The sequence below is a fragment of the Asparagus officinalis genome, chromosome 4, assembly GCF_001876935.1.
Source record: "Asparagus officinalis chromosome 4, Aspof.V1, whole genome shotgun sequence".
Classification (NCBI taxonomy): Eukaryota; Viridiplantae; Streptophyta; class Magnoliopsida; order Asparagales; family Asparagaceae; genus Asparagus; species Asparagus officinalis.
The window spans coordinates 26,266,622-26,283,519 of record NC_033797.1 but is presented as its reverse complement, the minus strand read 5'-3'; positions in this window follow the sequence as shown (position 1 = coordinate 26,283,519).

Genomic DNA, 16,898 nt, shown 5'->3' with positions numbered 1-16,898 from the left:
CACAAAGGAGTTGTTCTCTGCACTCGCTTCGAAGGTAGCTTGGTTGAAGGGATTTGTCACGTAGGACCTATGTGAAGGTATGCACCATAATCATGCTTCTGGACTGTGGGGGTGGACCCTACATTTTGAACTTTGAGATGCGGGTCTCACCCTTACATGTTGAATTTGGAACACGGGTGTGACCTCGGCGTTCGGTTTTTGCATCGCGGGTCTGACCTCAACGTTTTGACTTAAGACATGGAAGTGGCTTCCGTGCGTTTTTGACTAAGTCTTTGAGACTTGTCTTTGGCTCATCTGTTTTAAGTCTCGGCTCACATCCATTAAGCTGATGGACCTGCAAACGTGCATAGGATTTTTGGCAAACCCTCAGCCATCAACGGATTTGATAAGCCTTTACCGACTACCGTTTGAGTCGGGCTAGCATATGGATTGTCTAAGTCCGTTCCACATGTAACGTTGTGCTAGGAGAATGAACTCTCTTAGTCTTGATGCTATGATTTTGAATACATAGACTTTGTCACTTTCACGGGAAAAGACTAACCGGCACCCGGCAACATGTGTTAGATGTAGACTTATCTCAAATTAGGGATCGAGATAAATTCCCCCAGGCATGAATCCTGGTGTCTTTTTCACGGCGAAAGATTAACCGGCAACGCGTGTTAGGCGTAGACTTATCTCTAATTAGGGATCGAGATAAAGTCCCCCATGCGTGTAAGGCATGGATTTTGGCGTTATTAATAACGACCTGCTACGATATTGAATACGTAGGCTTTGCTATTATTACGGGAATAGGCTACCCGGCAGCATGTGTTAGATGCAGACTTAACTCTAATTAGGCATCGTTCGATATTATATTTCCAGTCTGTGACTTGAAATGATAAATATGTTGGTTCGGTGATCCCGTTCCGTCAAAAGTTTGTAGCGTCGGGACCTCGAACTTTGGAGGATAAGGGGATGCATCCCATTCGGCAGGATAGGGTCTGATAACTCCCTCATCTTGGAGCTCGCTTCTGTTAGCAATGGCTTTAAGGCGGGCTTCCAATTCTTCCATTTTGGCAGACTGAAGATTCTGCTCGTTCTCAGTCTCTCTTCCTTCATCAGAGGAAGATTCCAGGCTGTGGGCTTCTTGGTCAGAAGCCGCATCATCAACCACTTTTCCCTTCCCTTTGCTTGTGTGAGGTCGGGATGAAGACGCTTTTCCTCTCCGGGAAGATTCTTGCCTAAGCGGCGAATCTGTCTCCTGAGATTTGGCCTTGTCTGCGACGATTTGAGTCAACATGGCCATGAGTTCATTGATGGCCTCCTGCTGAGATTTGAGCATGGCTTCCTGTTCATCAAGTCTCTTTGAAAGGTCTTCCGAATGTTCTGCCATGTGGACGAAGCTCTCATGCCCAACGAAAGAGCTTGATGATTGGGACTCCGCAATAGCTGAGTGTTCGTCATCGGAATTAGTTCCTCTGGCTAAACTCTGATAGTTGATAGGAGGAATGGCTCCTGTTCGAGTCCGAGTACGTTGGTAGATTCCTTCAAACTCGTTAGTGATTTCTCTGACGCTTGGAGAATGATCTGTCTCTGACCCGTCGGAACTAAGGGTTGATGATCTCCCTCTACCAACCATGTTAGAAGTGACTCCAAGGTATTCAACCTCTAAAGTCTTCTTCCTGTGATGATGCCGTCGATTATTGAGCAAAACGACATTCGTCGGTCGGTTGAACATCGACAGCAATTCCCGCAAGTCAGAGACTTGGGATGAACCTATCACAGAGCGTGAGGGTAAAGATGGAACCCCCTGTCCATTAAAGGATGAGACTGGCTCCTGGTGAACATGGATCTTGAGTCCACGTTGATCTTTTTGAACACGACAAATCTCATCGTGTTCTGAAGAAGAAACACGAGGGTCGTGTTCTGTTTTACTAACGCTAGACCGAAGTCTGCGTTTTGTTGATGAAACGCACCTTTGCCGGTTGCGTTTTTGTTGGTTAACGCAGTTTGTAAGTCTGCGTTTTGGATCTTGAACGCACTCCTGAGAGTTGCGTTTTGGTTCTGAAACGCACTCCTGAGAGTTGCATTCCGCCAAATCAACGCAGTTTTGAAGGCTGCGTTTTGATTGCACAACGCACCACTGAGGGCTGCGTTTGGCATAAACTGAGCCCACTCCTTTAGAGGTAGGGCTGCTCGAGTAATCTCGGCGACTAAAGGAGAGGGTTTCCTTTGGCATAGGAGCAACCTTTGGAGCTTTAGTCTCCTTGGCACCTCTCACAGAGCGTGAGGGTAGAGATGGAACCCCCTGTCCGTTAAAGGATGGGACTGGTTCTTGGTAAACATGAATTTTAAATCCATGTTGATCATTTTGAACACGACGAATCACATCGTGTTCCAAAGAAGGAACACGAGGGTCGTGTTTAGCTTGATTAACGCAAGACCAAAGTCTGCGTTTTGCTAGTGAAACGCAGTCCTGCGATCTGCGTTCGGATTCAGAAACGCACTCCTGAGAGTTGCGTTCAGTTTGTGAAACGCACTCCTGAGAGTTGCGTTTTGGTTCTGGGACGCACTCTTGAGAGTTGCGTTCAGCCAGATCAACGCAGGTTTGATGTCTGCGTTTAAATTTTGGAACGCACTCCTGAGAGTTGCGTTTTAGTTCTGGGACGCACTCCTGAGAGTTGCGTTCAGCCAGATCAACGCAGTTTTGAGGTCTGCGTTCTGATGTTGGAACGCGCCTCTGAAGGCTGCGTTCTATCTGGGAAACGCACCCCTGAGGGTTGCGTCTAGCTTGGCCTATGCAGAGCTCATATTGAGGCTCGCAAACGCGGAGTTCGCGTTGATTGGAGGATCGGCTCTGGAGTCGTGCCAAAGTCGAGACTTCTCCTTTAGGGAGGGGACTGTATGAACAGTGCAACCCCCATGGGAGATAGTCTTTAGATGAGTTGGCCACAATTGGAGCTTTAGTCTCCTCGGAAACTTTGTGGATCTTGCGCATAGCCTTGGGGCTAAAGGATCCGGAGGAGAGGGCCTTCTCAAACTTGGCTTGATCGAACTCGATGATCAGAGTTTCAACGGTCGTTCCAATGAGATGAACGTCGGATTGCGCCACCACTTCTTCGTCAGAAAAGTTGTTCCCCAGCGGAGTCGCCATCTTTTGTTTGTTGGAAATTTAAAGTAAAAAGACAATGAAAGAAAAATTGACTTGTATTCCTCTCAAAATCGATTACAATTTGGATTCCGATTACAAAAGAGAGGAGAATGAATTTGATTCTCCCCTTTGTTTAATTCTGGGTTCTTCACGGTGGCGATGAGATGCCTCCCTCGAATGCTCGCGTCGAGTTTGCTTCTCGTTGACGATCCGAACGTCTTGATTCACTGGAACGATGTCTTCTCCTCACGATTTGACGCTGTGGAGAACTTGCGTGGCAAGTTTGAAGATAACTCTTGACGAGTTGATAACTCTGAACGAGTTTTAGAAGAACTCGTAGAGTAAGTTTTGAACTCTGATCGAGTTGATAACTCTGACGAGTTTTAGAAGAACTTGCAGAGCAAGTTTTGAACTCTGATCGAGTTGATAACTCTGAACGAGTTTGAACTCTTGAAAAAGAGTTGATTTGAACCGAAAGTTCGGTTAATAAGCCAAGGAAGAAGCTCCTGTTGCTGGTCTCCAAAACTCCTTGTTGCTGCAGAACGCGGCAAGATGCTCGATCAAGGATCCCCAAAAAGTCAGCTCCCCCCCTCCAAAAAAGAGGATCCGAACTCAGTTGAGTTTTGAGGTATTTATAGGGGGTTAAGGGTATAACCGCCCCCTTAAATATCTCCTTAATGAGGGTTTAATGGGGTCTAACTGCTCCCCATAAATCTCTCCATGATAGGGTAGTGATCCCCTAAAATCTTGGGGAGAAAACGGTTCTGGAACCGTTCAAATCGTGCTTGAACGAGTTAAACGCTGAAAACAGCGTTCTGGGCTCGAACTGTGCGTTTCTGGACCTGAAACGCACAGTTGAGGTTGAAAAACGCACAGCTGGGGCTGAAAACGCACAGCTGGAGCTGAAAAACGCACAGCTGGGCTGAAAACGCACAGTTGAGGCTGAAAACGCACAGCTGAGGCTGAAAACGCACAGCTGGGCCTGTAAACGCACAGTTGGCCTGTTTCAGGCTAAAAACGCACAGTTGAGCCCATAAACGCACAGTTGAGCCGTAAACGCACAGTTGGCCTGTAAACGCACAGTTGGCCTGTAAACGCACAGTTGGCCTGTTTTAAAGATTAACTCTGCGTTTTAGATTGAAAACGCAGAGTTGAGCCTGTTTAAAGGCTGAAAACGCACAGTTGTGCTGTTTTAAAGATTAACTCTGCGTTTCTAGATTGAAAACGCAGAGTTGAGCCTGTTTAAAGGCTGAAAACGCACAGTTGTGCTGTTTTAAAGATTAACTCTGCGTTTCTAGATTGAAAACGCAGAGTTGAGCCTGTTTAAAGGCTGAAAACGCACAGTTGTGCTGTTTTAGCGATTAACTCTGCGTTTTGATGTTGAAAACGCAGAGTTGAGCATGTGCGCTTTGACTCTGTAATGCAGAGGCGAACCTTAGGCGGGCTTGGCGGGCTTCAGGCTAAGTCCAATGTTCTGATGAAGTCCAGTCTTGCAGACGGACCTCAGAACATAATTTGCTGCGAAGAACAGGTCATAACTTTCAAACCGTAAGTCGGAATTAGACGAATTATATATGAAAATCGGCTATCTCGACGAGACGGGGCCATCCGAACCAAGCCGAAGGCTTCGGTTCGCTTCCTCCGTTTTGCCAAATTCCTTACGGTTTGAGAGATATCTGCATTTTAATATGAAGAGACCGTCAATTTGTAGTCTCTTTTGCTAGAGCTTTGCACAGATCGTCCTCTTGTAATCTTCGTCTTGGCTCCTTGAAAATATGAGAGTCGTCAGGTTGTAACTCCCGATGTTGATTGTGAATGCTGTTGAATTGGGGCCTTCATTAGTTGTTGTGAAGGTCGTCAGATTGTAACCTTCTACGTGAAAGTCCTCAAATTGTAGCCTTCTGGAAGTCGTCAGATTATAACTTCCATCATCGGTGTTTGATGAGGGATTAACTATCTATTGTGATTTTTAGACAGCCTACAGAACCCCCTCCAAAGTTTTCGAAAGTTCGCGGTTGACTGGGACGAATTTTCGGAATACTTTGGATCTCAACTCTGATCTTGGAGCTGTTGATTCCTTGTCACAAAGGAGTTGTTCTCTGCACTCGCTTCGAAAGCAGCTTGGTTGAACGGATTTTCCATGCAGGACCTGTGTGAAGGTATGTGCCATAATCCTGCTTCTGGAATGTGGGGGTGGACCCTGCATTTTGAACTTGAGATGCGGGTTTCACCGTTGCATGTTGAATTTGGAACACAGGTGTGACCTCGGCGTTTGGTTTTTTGCATCGCGGGTCAACATTTTGACTTAAGACATGGAAGTGGCTTCCGTGCATTTTTGACTAAGTCTTTGAGACTTGTCTTTGGCGCATCTGTTTTAAGTCTCGACTCACATCTATTAAGCTGATGGGCCTGCAAATGTGCGTAGGATTTTTGGCAAACCCTCAGCCATCAACGGATTTGATAAGCCTTTACCGACTACCGTTTGAGTCGGGCTAGCATGTGAATTATCTAGGTCCGTTCCACATGTAACGTTGTGCTAAGAGAATGAACTCTCTTAGTCTTGATGCTATGATTTTGAATACATAGACTTTGTCATTTTGACGGGAAAAGACTAACCGGCAACGCGTGTTAGGCGTAGACTTATCTCTTATTAGGGATCGAGATAAAGTCCCCCATGCGTGTGAGGCATGGATTTTGATGTCCTTTTCACGGTAAAAGACTAACCGGCAACGCGTGTTAGGCGTAGACTTATCTCTATTTAGGGATCAAGATAAAGTCCCCCATGCGTGTGAGGCATGGATTTTGATGTCCTTTTCACGGTAAAAGACTAACCGGCAACGTGTGTTAGACATTGACTTATCCCTACTTAGGATTCAGGATAAAATTCCCCATGCGTGTAAGGCATGGATTTTGGCGTTATTAATAACGACCTGCTACGATATTGAATACGTAGGCTTTGCTATTATTGCGGGAATAGGCTACCCGGCAGCATGTGTTAGATGCAGACTTATCTCTAATTAGGGATCGAGATAAAGTCCCCCATGCGTGAAGGCATGGATTTTTGGTGTCATTTCTTCCTGTGTAGCTTGAAACACCGAAAGAATTAACAAGTTCATTGGGGGGTTGACTGTTAGAGGTGTTATGTTAACATAACAGTATTTTACGGACCTATCGCTCTATTGAAGAGAGTCGATAAGTTGATTTGGTCGTCAGAGGTGTGGTGTTAACTTGACGAGTTTGTGGACCTATCGCTCCATTGAAGAGAGTCGATAAGCGGATTTTGTCAGAGGTGTAGTGTTAACGTGACAAGAAAGATATTGCTATGGAAGCAATTTTGAGAACTTATCGCTCAATTGGAGAGAGTCGATAAGTTGATTTGGTCGTCAGAGGTGTGGTGTTAACTTGACGAGTTTGTGGACCTATCGCTCTATTGAAGAGAGTCGATAAGTGGATTTTGTCAGAGGTGTAGTGTTAACGTGACAAGAAAGATATTGCTATGGAAGCAATTTTGAGAACTTATCGCTCTATTGGAAAGAGTCGATAAGTTGATTTTGTCAGAGGTGTAGTGTTAACGTGACAGGATTTGTGTTGCAATTGGAGCAACTTTGGGGACTTATCATCCTATTGACGAGGATTGATAAGTGGGTTTTGTCAGAGGTGTATTGTTAACGTGACAAGAATTTGGAGTGATGCAAACTGAATGCATACTCTGTGGGGATGATGATCGTCAGAAGTGTAATGTTAACTCGACGATGTGAAAGATTCGTTACTCTTAATCCAGTGGATTCCAAGTAACCAACCCCCAGTCTTGATGAAGACTTAGCAGGGGAATAAAAAAGAGGTAGACAAGGCACATAGCCTAGTGGGGCACTATCCATAAAGTCGGAATAGAGGCACATCACCTGGTAGGCCATTATCTGATGAGTTTGACTATCAGAGGTAACTGTTAACATGATAGTTGTTGGACCCGCCATCCTACTGAAGAGGATTAGCTTCAGTGGCCGTAGTACCTTTCCCTTCTGACTGGGAAGAGTAAGCCTGGTCCAGTTGCTCAGGAGAAGATTGGGCTTGGTCTGATTGCTCAGGTTGATCCTGCCTACTTGGTTCTTCAGCTTTGATCCTGGCAATAATTTTTTGAGCATGCTCGCCTTGAGAGATTAGTTGTCTCCAGGAACGGCATTCTACAACTCCTATTCGAGCTAGGAGGTCGGTTTGTAAGTTGTGTCGACAGGTTTGTACTAGGGTAGACTATGTCATACCTGTCAGACAACGCAAGGCCATATTTCGAAACCTTTTGACGAAGGCTTTGACTGATTCCCTCTTCTTCTGCTTAGTAGAGAGAAGGGTATGGATGGAGACTTCTGTATCCTCTTCAAAGAATCTTGACAGGAAGAGTCTCTCTAGATCCGCCCACTTTTGGATACAGCCCGCAGGCAGTTTCCTGAACCATTCAAAGGCAATTCCCTTGAGGGTGCCAATGAACAATCGAGCCAGTATGGCATCGTTCGATATTATATTTCCAGTCTGTGACTTGAAATGATAAATATGTTGGTTCGGTGATCCCGTGCCGTCAAAAGTTTGTAGCGTCGGGACCTCGAACTTTGGAGGATAAGGGGATGCATCCCATTCGGCAGGATAGGGTCTGATAACTCCCTCATCTTGGAGCTCGCTTCTGTTAGCAATGGCTTTAAGGCGGGCTTCCAATTCTTCCATTTTGGCAGACTGAAGATTCTGCTCGTTCTCAGATTCCAGTTTGTGGGCTTCTTGGTCAGAAGCTGTATCATCAACCACTTTTCCCTTCCCTTTGCTTGTGTGAGGTCGGGATGAAGACGCTTTTCCTCTCCGGGAAGATTCTTGCCTAAGCGGCGAATCTGTCTCTTGAGATTTGGCCTTGTCTGCGACGATTTGAGTCAACATGGCCATGAGTTCATTGATGGCCTCCTGCTGAGATTTGAGCATGGCTTCCTGTTCATCAAGTCTCTTTGAAAGGTCTTCCGAATGTTCTGCCATGTGGACGAAGCTCTCATGCCCAACGAAAGAGCTTGATGATTGGGACTCCGCAATGGCTGAGTGTTCGTCATCGGAATTAGTTCCTCTGGCTAAACTCTGATAGTTGATAGGAGGAATGGCTCCTGTTCGAGTCCGAGTACGTTGGTAGATTCCTTCAAACTCGTTAGTGATTTCTCTGACGCTTGGAGAACGATCTGTCTCTGACTCGTCAGAACTAAGGGTTGATGATCTCCCTCTACCAACCATGTTAGAAGTGACTCTAAGGTATTTATCCTCTAAAGTCTTCTTCCTGTGAGGATGTCGTCGATTATTGAGCAAAACGACATTCGTCGGTCGGTTGAACATCGACAGCAATTCCCGCAAGTCAGAGACTTGGGATGAACCTCTCACAGAGCGTGAGGGTAAAGATGGAACCCCCTGTCCATTAAAGGATGAGACTGGCTCCTGGTGAACATGGATCTTGAGTCCACGTTGATCTTTTTGAACACGACAAATCTCATCGTGTTCTGAAGAAGAAACACGAGGGTCGTGTTCTGTTTTACTAACGCTAGACCGAAGTCTGCGTTTTGTTGATGAAACGCACCTTTGCCGGTTGCGTTTTTGTTGGTTAACGCAGTTTGTAAGTCTGCGTTTTGGATCTTGAACGCACTCCTGAGAGTTGCGTTTTGGTTCTGAAACGCACTCCTGAGAGTTGCATTCCGCCAAATCAACGCAGTTTTGAAGGCTGCGTTTTGATTGCACAACGCACCACTGAGGGCTGCGTTTGGCATAAACTGAGCCCACTCCTTTAGAGGTAGGGCTGCTCGAGTAATCTCGGCGACTAAAGGAGAGGGTTTCCTTTGGCATAGGAGCAACCTTTGGAGCTTTAGTCTCCTTGGCACCTCTCACAGAGCGTGAGGGTAGAGATGGAACCCCCTGTCCGTTAAAGGATGGGACTGGTTCTTGGTAAACATGAATTTTAAATCCATGTTGATCATTTTGAACACGACGAATCACATCGTGTTCCAAAGAAGGAACACGAGGGTCGTGTTTAGCTTGATTAACGCAAGACCAAAGTCTGCGTTTTGCTAGTGAAACGCAGTCCTGCGATCTGCGTTCGGATTCAGAAACGCACTCCTGAGAGTTGCGTTCAGTTTGTGAAACGCACTCCTGAGAGTTGCGTTTTGGTTCTGGGACGCACTCTTGAGAGTTGCGTTCAGCCAGATCAACGCAGGTTTGATGTCTGCGTTTAAATTTTGGAACGCACTCCTGAGAGTTGCGTTTTAGTTCTGGGACGCACTCCTGAGAGTTGCGTTCAGCCAGATCAACGCAGTTTTGAGGTCTGCGTTCTGATGTTGGAACGCGCCTCTGAAGGCTGCGTTCTATCTGGGAAACGCACCCCTGAGGGTTGCGTCTAGCTTGGCCTATGCAGAGCTCATATTGAGGCTCGCAAACGCGGAGTTCGCGTTGATTGGAGGATCGGCTCTGGAGTCGTGCCAAAGTCGAGACTTCTCCTTTAGGGAGGGGACTGTATGAACAGTGCAACCCCCATGGGAGATAGTCTTTAGATGAGTTGGCCACAATTGGAGCTTTAGTCTCCTCGGAAACTTTGTGGATCTTGCGCATAGCCTTGGGGCTAAAGGATCCGGAGGAGAGGGCCTTCTCAAACTTGGCTTGATCGAACTCGATGATCAGAGTTTCAACGGTCGTTCCAATGAGATGAACGTCGGATTGCGCCACCACTTCTTCGTCAGAAAAGTTGTTCCCCAGCGGAGTCGCCATCTTTTGTTTGTTGGAAATTTAAAGTAAAAAGACAATGAAAGAAAAATTGACTTGTATTCCTCTCAAAATCGATTACAATTTGGATTCCGATTACAAAAGAGAGGAGAATGAATTTGATTCTCCCCTTTGTTTAATTCTGGGTTCTTCACGGTGGCGATGAGATGCCTCCCTCGAATGCTCGCGTCGAGTTTGCTTCTCGTTGACGATCCGAACGTCTTGATTCACTGGAACGATGTCTTGGTTCGGATGGCCCCGTCTCGTCGAGATAGCCGATTTTCATATATAATTCGTCTAATTCCGACTTACGGTTTGAAAGTTATGACCTGTTCTTCGCAGCAAATTATGTTCTGAGGTCCGTCTGCAAGACTGGACTTCATCAGAACATTGGACTTAGCCTGAAGCCCGCCAAGCCCGCCTAAGGTTCGCCTCTGCATTACAGAGTCAAAGCGCACATGCTCAACTCTGCGTTTTCAACATCAAAACGCAGAGTTAATCGCTAAAACAGCACAACTGTGCGTTTTCAGCCTTTAAACAGGCTCAACTCTGCGTTTTCAATCTAGAAACGCAGAGTTAATCTTTAAAACAGCACAACTGTGCGTTTTCAGCCTTTAAACAGGCCAACTGTGCGTTTACAGGCCAATTGTGCGTTTATGGGCTCAACTGTGCGTTTTTAGCCTTAAACAGGTCAACTGTGCGTTTACAGGTCAACTGTGCGTTTATGGGCTCAACTGTGCGTTTTTAGCCTGAAACAGGCCAACTGTGCGTTTACAGGCCAACTGTGCGTTTACAGGCCAACTGTGCGTTTACAGGCCAACTGTGCGTTTACGGCTCAACTGTGCGTTTATGGGCTCAACTGTGCGTTTTTAGCCTGAAACAGGCCAACTGTGCGTTTACAGGCCAACTGTGCGTTTACGGCTCAACTGTGCGTTTATGGGCTCAACTGTGCGTTTTTAGCCTGAAACAGGTCAACTGTGCGTTTACAGGCCCAGCTGTGCGTTTTCAGCCTCAGCTGTGCGTTTTCAGCCTCAGCTGTGCGTTTTCAGCCTCAGCTGTGCGTTTTCAGCCTCAACTGTGCGTTTTCAGCCCAGCTGTGCGTTTTTCAGCTCCAGCTGTGCGTTTTCAGCCCCAGCTGTGCGTTTTTCAACCTCAACTGTGCGTTTCAGGTCCAGAAACGCACAGTTCGAGCCCAGAACGCTGTTTTCAGCGTTTAACTCGTTCAAGCACGATTTGAACGGTTCCAGAACCGTTTTCTCCCCAAGATTTTAGGGGATCACTACCCTATCATGGAGAGATTTATGGGGAGCAGTTAGACCCCATTAAACCCTCATTAAGGAGATATTTAAGGGGGCGGTTATACCCTTAACCCCCTATAAATACCTCAAAACTCAACTGAGTTCGGATCCTCTTTTTTTGGAGGGGGGGAGCTGACTTTTTGGGGATCCTTGATCGAGCATCTTGCCGCGTTCTGCAGCAACAAGGAGTTTTGGAGACCAGCAACAGGAGCTTCTTCCTTGGCTTATTAACCGAACTTTCGGTTCAAATCAACTCTTTTTCAAGAGTTCAAACTCGTTCAGAGTTATCAACTCGATCAGAGTTCAAAACTTGCTCTGCAAGTTCTTCTAAAACTCGTTCAGAGTTATCAACTCGTTAAGAGTTATTTTCAAACTTGCCACGCAAGTTCTCCACAGCGTCAAATCGTGAGGAGAAGACATCGTTCCAGTGAATCAAGACGTTCGGATCGTCAACGAGAAGCAAACTCGACGCGAGCATTCGAGGGAGGCATCTCATCGCCACCGTGAAGAACCCAGAATTAAACAAAGGGGAGAATCGAATTCATTCTCCTCTCTTTTGTAATCGGAATCCAAATTGTAATTGATTTTGAGAGGAATACAAGTCAAATTTTTCTTTCATTGTCTTTTTACATCAAATTTCCACCAAACAAAAGATTATCTTTTGTTTGTTGGAAATTTGTAGTAAAAGAAATAATGAAAGAAAAATTTGACTTGTATTCCTCTCAAAATCAATTACAATTTGGATTCCGATTACAAAAGAGAGGAGAATGAATTTGATTCTCCCCTTTGTTTAATTCTGGGTTCTTCACGGTGGCGATGAGATGCCTCCCTCGAATGCTCGCGTCGAGTTTGCTTCTCGTTGACGATCCGAACGTCTTGATTCACTGGAACGATGTCTTCTCCTCACGATTTGACGCTGTGGAGAACTTGCGTGGCAAGTTTTGAAATAACTCTTGACGAGTTGATAACTCTGAACGAGTTTTAGAAGAACTCGTAGAGTAAGTTTTGAACTCTGATCGAGTTGATAACTCTGAACGAGTTTTAGAAGAACTTGCAGAGCAAGTTTTGAACTCTGATCGAGTTGATAACTCTGAACGAGTTTGAACTCTTGAAAAAGAGTTGATTTGAACCGAAAGTTCGGTTAATAAGCCAAGGAAGAAGCTCCTGTTGCTGGTCTCCAAAACTCCTTGTTGCTGCAGAACGCGGCAAGATGCTCGATCAAGGATCCCCAAAAAGTCAGCTCCCCCCCTCCAAAAAAGAGGATCCGAACTCAGTTGAGTTTTGAGGTATTTATAGGGGGTTAAGGGTATAACCGCCCCCTTAAATATCTCCTTAATGAGGGTTTAATGGGGTCTAACTGCTCCCCATAAATCTCTCCATGATAGGGTAGTGATCCCCTAAAATCTTGGGGAGAAAACGGTTCTGGAACCGTTCAAATCGTGCTTGAACGAGTTAAACGCTGAAAACAGCGTTCTGGGCTCGAACTGTGCGTTTCTGGACCTGAAACGCACAGTTGAGGTTGAAAAACGCACAGCTGGGGCTGAAAACGCACAGCTGGAGCTGAAAAACGCACAGCTGGGCTGAAAACGCACAGTTGAGGCTGAAAACGCACAGCTGAGGCTGAAAACGCACAGCTGGGCCTGTAAACGCACAGTTGAGCCGTAAACGCACAGTTGGCCTGTTTCAGGCTAAAAACGCACAGTTGAGCCCATAAACGCACAGTTGAGCCGTAAACGCACAGTTGGCCTGTTTCAGGCTAAAAACGCACAGTTGTGCTGTTTTAAAGATTAACTCTGCGTTTCTAGATTGAAAACGCAGAGTTGAGCCTGTTTAAAGGCTGAAAACGCACAGTTGTGCTGTTTTAGCGATTAACTCTGCGTTTTGATGTTGAAAACGCAGAGTTGAGCATGTGCGCTTTGACTCTGTAATGCAGAGGCGAACCTTAGGCGGGCTTGGCGGGCTTCAGGCTAAGTCCAATGTTCTGATGAAGTCCAGTCTTGCAGACGGTCTTCAGAACATTACTTGCTACGAAGAACAGGTCATAACTTTCAAACCGTACGTCGGAATTGGACGAATTACATATGAAAATCGGCTATCTCGACGAGACGGGGCCATCCGAACCTAGCCGAAGGCTTCGGTTCGCTTCCTCCGTTTTGCCAAATTCCTTACGGTTTGAGAGATATCTGCATTTTAATATGAAGAGACCGTCAATTTGTAGTCTCTTTTGCTAGAGCTTTGCACAGATCGTCCTCTTGTAATCTTCGTCTTGGCTCCTTGAAAATATGAGAGTCGTCAGGTTGTAACTCCCGATGTTGATTGTGAATGCTGTTGAATTGGGGCCTTCATTAGTTGTTGTGAAGGTCGTCAGATTGTAACCTTCTACGTGAAAGTCCTCAAATTGTAGCCTTCTGGAAGTCGTCAGATTATAACTTCCATCATCGGTGTTTGATGAGGGATTAACTATCTATTGTGATTTTTAGACAGCCTACAGAACCCCCTCCAAAGTTTTCGAAAGTTCGCGGTTGACTGGGACGAATTTTCGGAATACTTTGGATCTCAACTCTGATCTTGGAGCTGTTGATTCCTTGTCACAAAGGAGTTGTTCTCTGCACTCGCTTCGAAAGCAGCTTGGTTGAACGGATTTTCCATGCAGGACCTGTGTGAAGGTATGTGCCATAATCCTGCTTCTGGAATGTGGGGGTGGACCCTGCATTTTGAACTTGAGATGCGGGTTTCACCGTTGCATGTTGAATTTGGAACACAGGTGTGACCTCGGCGTTTGGTTTTTTGCATCGCGGGTCAACATTTTGACTTAAGACATGGAAGTGGCTTCCGTGCATTTTTGACTAAGTCTTTGAGACTTGTCTTTGGCGCATCTGTTTTAAGTCTCGACTCACATCTATTAAGCTGATGGGCCTGCAAATGTGCGTAGGATTTTTGGCAAACCCTCAGCCATCAACGGATTTGATAAGCCTTTACCGATTACCGTTTGAGTCGGGCTAGCATGTGAATTATCTAGGTCCGTTCCACATGTAACGTTGTGCTAAGAGAATGAACTCTCTTAGTCTTGATGCTATGATTTTGAATACATAGACTTTGTCATTTTGACGGGAAAAGACTAACCGGCAACGCGTGTTAGGCGTAGACTTATCTCTTATTAGGGATCGAGATAAAGTCCCCCATGCGTGTGAGGCATGGATTTTGATGTCCTTTTCACGGTAAAAGACTAACCGGCAACGCGTGTTAGGCGTAGACTTATCTCTATTTAGGGATCAAGATAAAGTCCCCCATGCGTGTGAGGCATGGATTTTGATGTCCTTTTCACGGTAAAAGACTAACCGGCAACGTGTGTTAGACATTGACTTATCCCTACTTAGGATTCAGGATAAAATTCCCCATGCGTGTAAGGCATGGATTTTGGCGTTATTAATAACGACCTGCTACGATATTGAATACGTAGGCTTTGCTATTATTGCGGGAATAGGCTACCCGGCAGCATGTGTTAGATGCAGACTTATCTCTAATTAGGGATCGAGATAAAGTCCCCCATGCGTGAAGGCATGGATTTTTGGTGTCATTTCTTCCTGTGTAGCTTGAAACACCGAAAGAATTAACAAGTTCATTGGGGGGTTGACTGTTAGAGGTGTTATGTTAACATAACAGTATTTTACGGACCTATCGCTCTATTGAAGAGAGTCGATAAGTTGATTTGGTCGTCAGAGGTGTGGTGTTAACTTGACGAGTTTGTGGACCTATCGCTCCATTGAAGAGAGTCGATAAGCGGATTTTGTCAGAGGTGTAGTGTTAACGTGACAAGAAAGATATTGCTATGGAAGCAATTTTGAGAACTTATCGCTCAATTGGAGAGAGTCGATAAGTTGATTTGGTCGTCAGAGGTGTGGTGTTAACTTGACGAGTTTGTGGACCTATCGCTCTATTGAAGAGAGTCGATAAGTTGATTTGGTCGTCAGAGGTGTGGTGTTAACTTGACGAGTTTGTGGACCTATCGCTCCATTGAAGAGAGTCGATAAGCGGATTTTGTCAGAGGTGTAGTGTTAACGTGACAAGAAAGATATTGCTATGGAAGCAATTTTGAGAACTTATCGCTCAATTGGAGAGAGTCGATAAGTTGATTTGGTCGTCAGAGGTGTGGTGTTAACTTGACGAGTTTGTGGACCTATCGCTCTATTGAAGAGAGTCGATAAGTGGATTTTGTCAGAGGTGTAGTGTTAACGTGACAGGATTTGTGTTGCAATTGGAGCAACTTTGGGGACTTATCATCCTATTGACGAGGATTGATAAGTGGGTTTTGTCAGAGGTGTAGTGTTAACGTGACAGGATTTGTGTTGCAATTGGAGCAACTTTGGGGACTTATCATCCTATTGACGAGGATTGATAAGTGGGTTTTGTCAGAGGTGTAGTATTAACGTGACAGGATTTGTGTTGCAATTGGAGCAACTTTGGGGACTTATCATCCTATTGACGAGGATTGATAAGTGGGTTTTGTCAGAGGTGTATTGTTAACGTGACAAGAATTTGGAGTGATGCAAACTGAATGCATACTCTGTGGGGATGATGATCGTCAGAAGTGTAATGTTAACTCGACGATGTGAAAGATTCGTTACTCTTAATCCAGTGGATTCCAAGTAACCAACCCCCAGTCTTGATGAAGACTTAGCAGGGGAATAAAAAAGAGGTAGACAAGGCACATCACCTAGTGGGGCACTATCCATGAAGTCGGAATAGAATCACATCACCAGGTAGGCCATTATCTGATGAGTTTGACTATCAGAGGTAATTGTTAACGTGATAGTTGTTGGAGGCCCGGCATCCTACTGAAGAGGATTAGCTTCAGTGGCCGTAGTATCTTCCCCTTCTGACTGAGGAGATTGGACTTGGTCCGATTGCTCTGGAGAAGGTTGGGCTTGGTCCGATTGCTCAGGTTGATCCTGCCTACTTTGTTCTTCAGCTTTGATCCTGGCAATGATTTTTTGAGCCTGCTCGCCTTGAGAGATTAGTTGTCTCCAAGAACGGCATTCTGCAACTCCTATTCGGGCTAGGAGGTCGGTTTGCAAGTTGTGTCGACAGGTCTCTACTAAGGTAGATTGTGTCATACCTGACGAACACCGGAGAGCCATGGATCGGAATCTTTTGACATAGGCTTTGACGGACTCCCTCTTCTTCTGCTTAGTAGCAAGAAGGGTATGGATGGAGACTTCTGTATCCTCTTCAAAGAATCTTGACAGGAAGAGTCTCTCTAGATCCGCCCACTTTTGGATACAGCCCGCAGGCAGTTTCCTGAACCATTCAAAGGCAATTCCCTTGAGGGTGCCAATGAACAATCGAGCCAGTATGGCATCGTTCGATATTATATTTCCAGTCTGTGACTTGAAATGATAAATATGTTGGTTCGGTGATCCCGTGCCGTCAAAAGTTTGTAGCGTCGGGACCTCGAACTTTGGAGGATAAGGGGCTGCATCCCATTCGGCAGGATAGGGTCTGATAACTCCCTCATCTTGGAGCTCGCTTCTGTTAGCAATGGCTTTAAGGCGGGCTTCCAATTCTTCCATTTTGGCAGACTGAAGATTCTGCTCGTTCTCAGTCTCTCTTCCTTCATCAGAGGAAGATTCCAGGCTGTGGGCTTCTTGGTCAGAAGCCGCATCATCAACCACTTTTCCCTTCCCTTTGCTTGTGTGAGGTCGGGA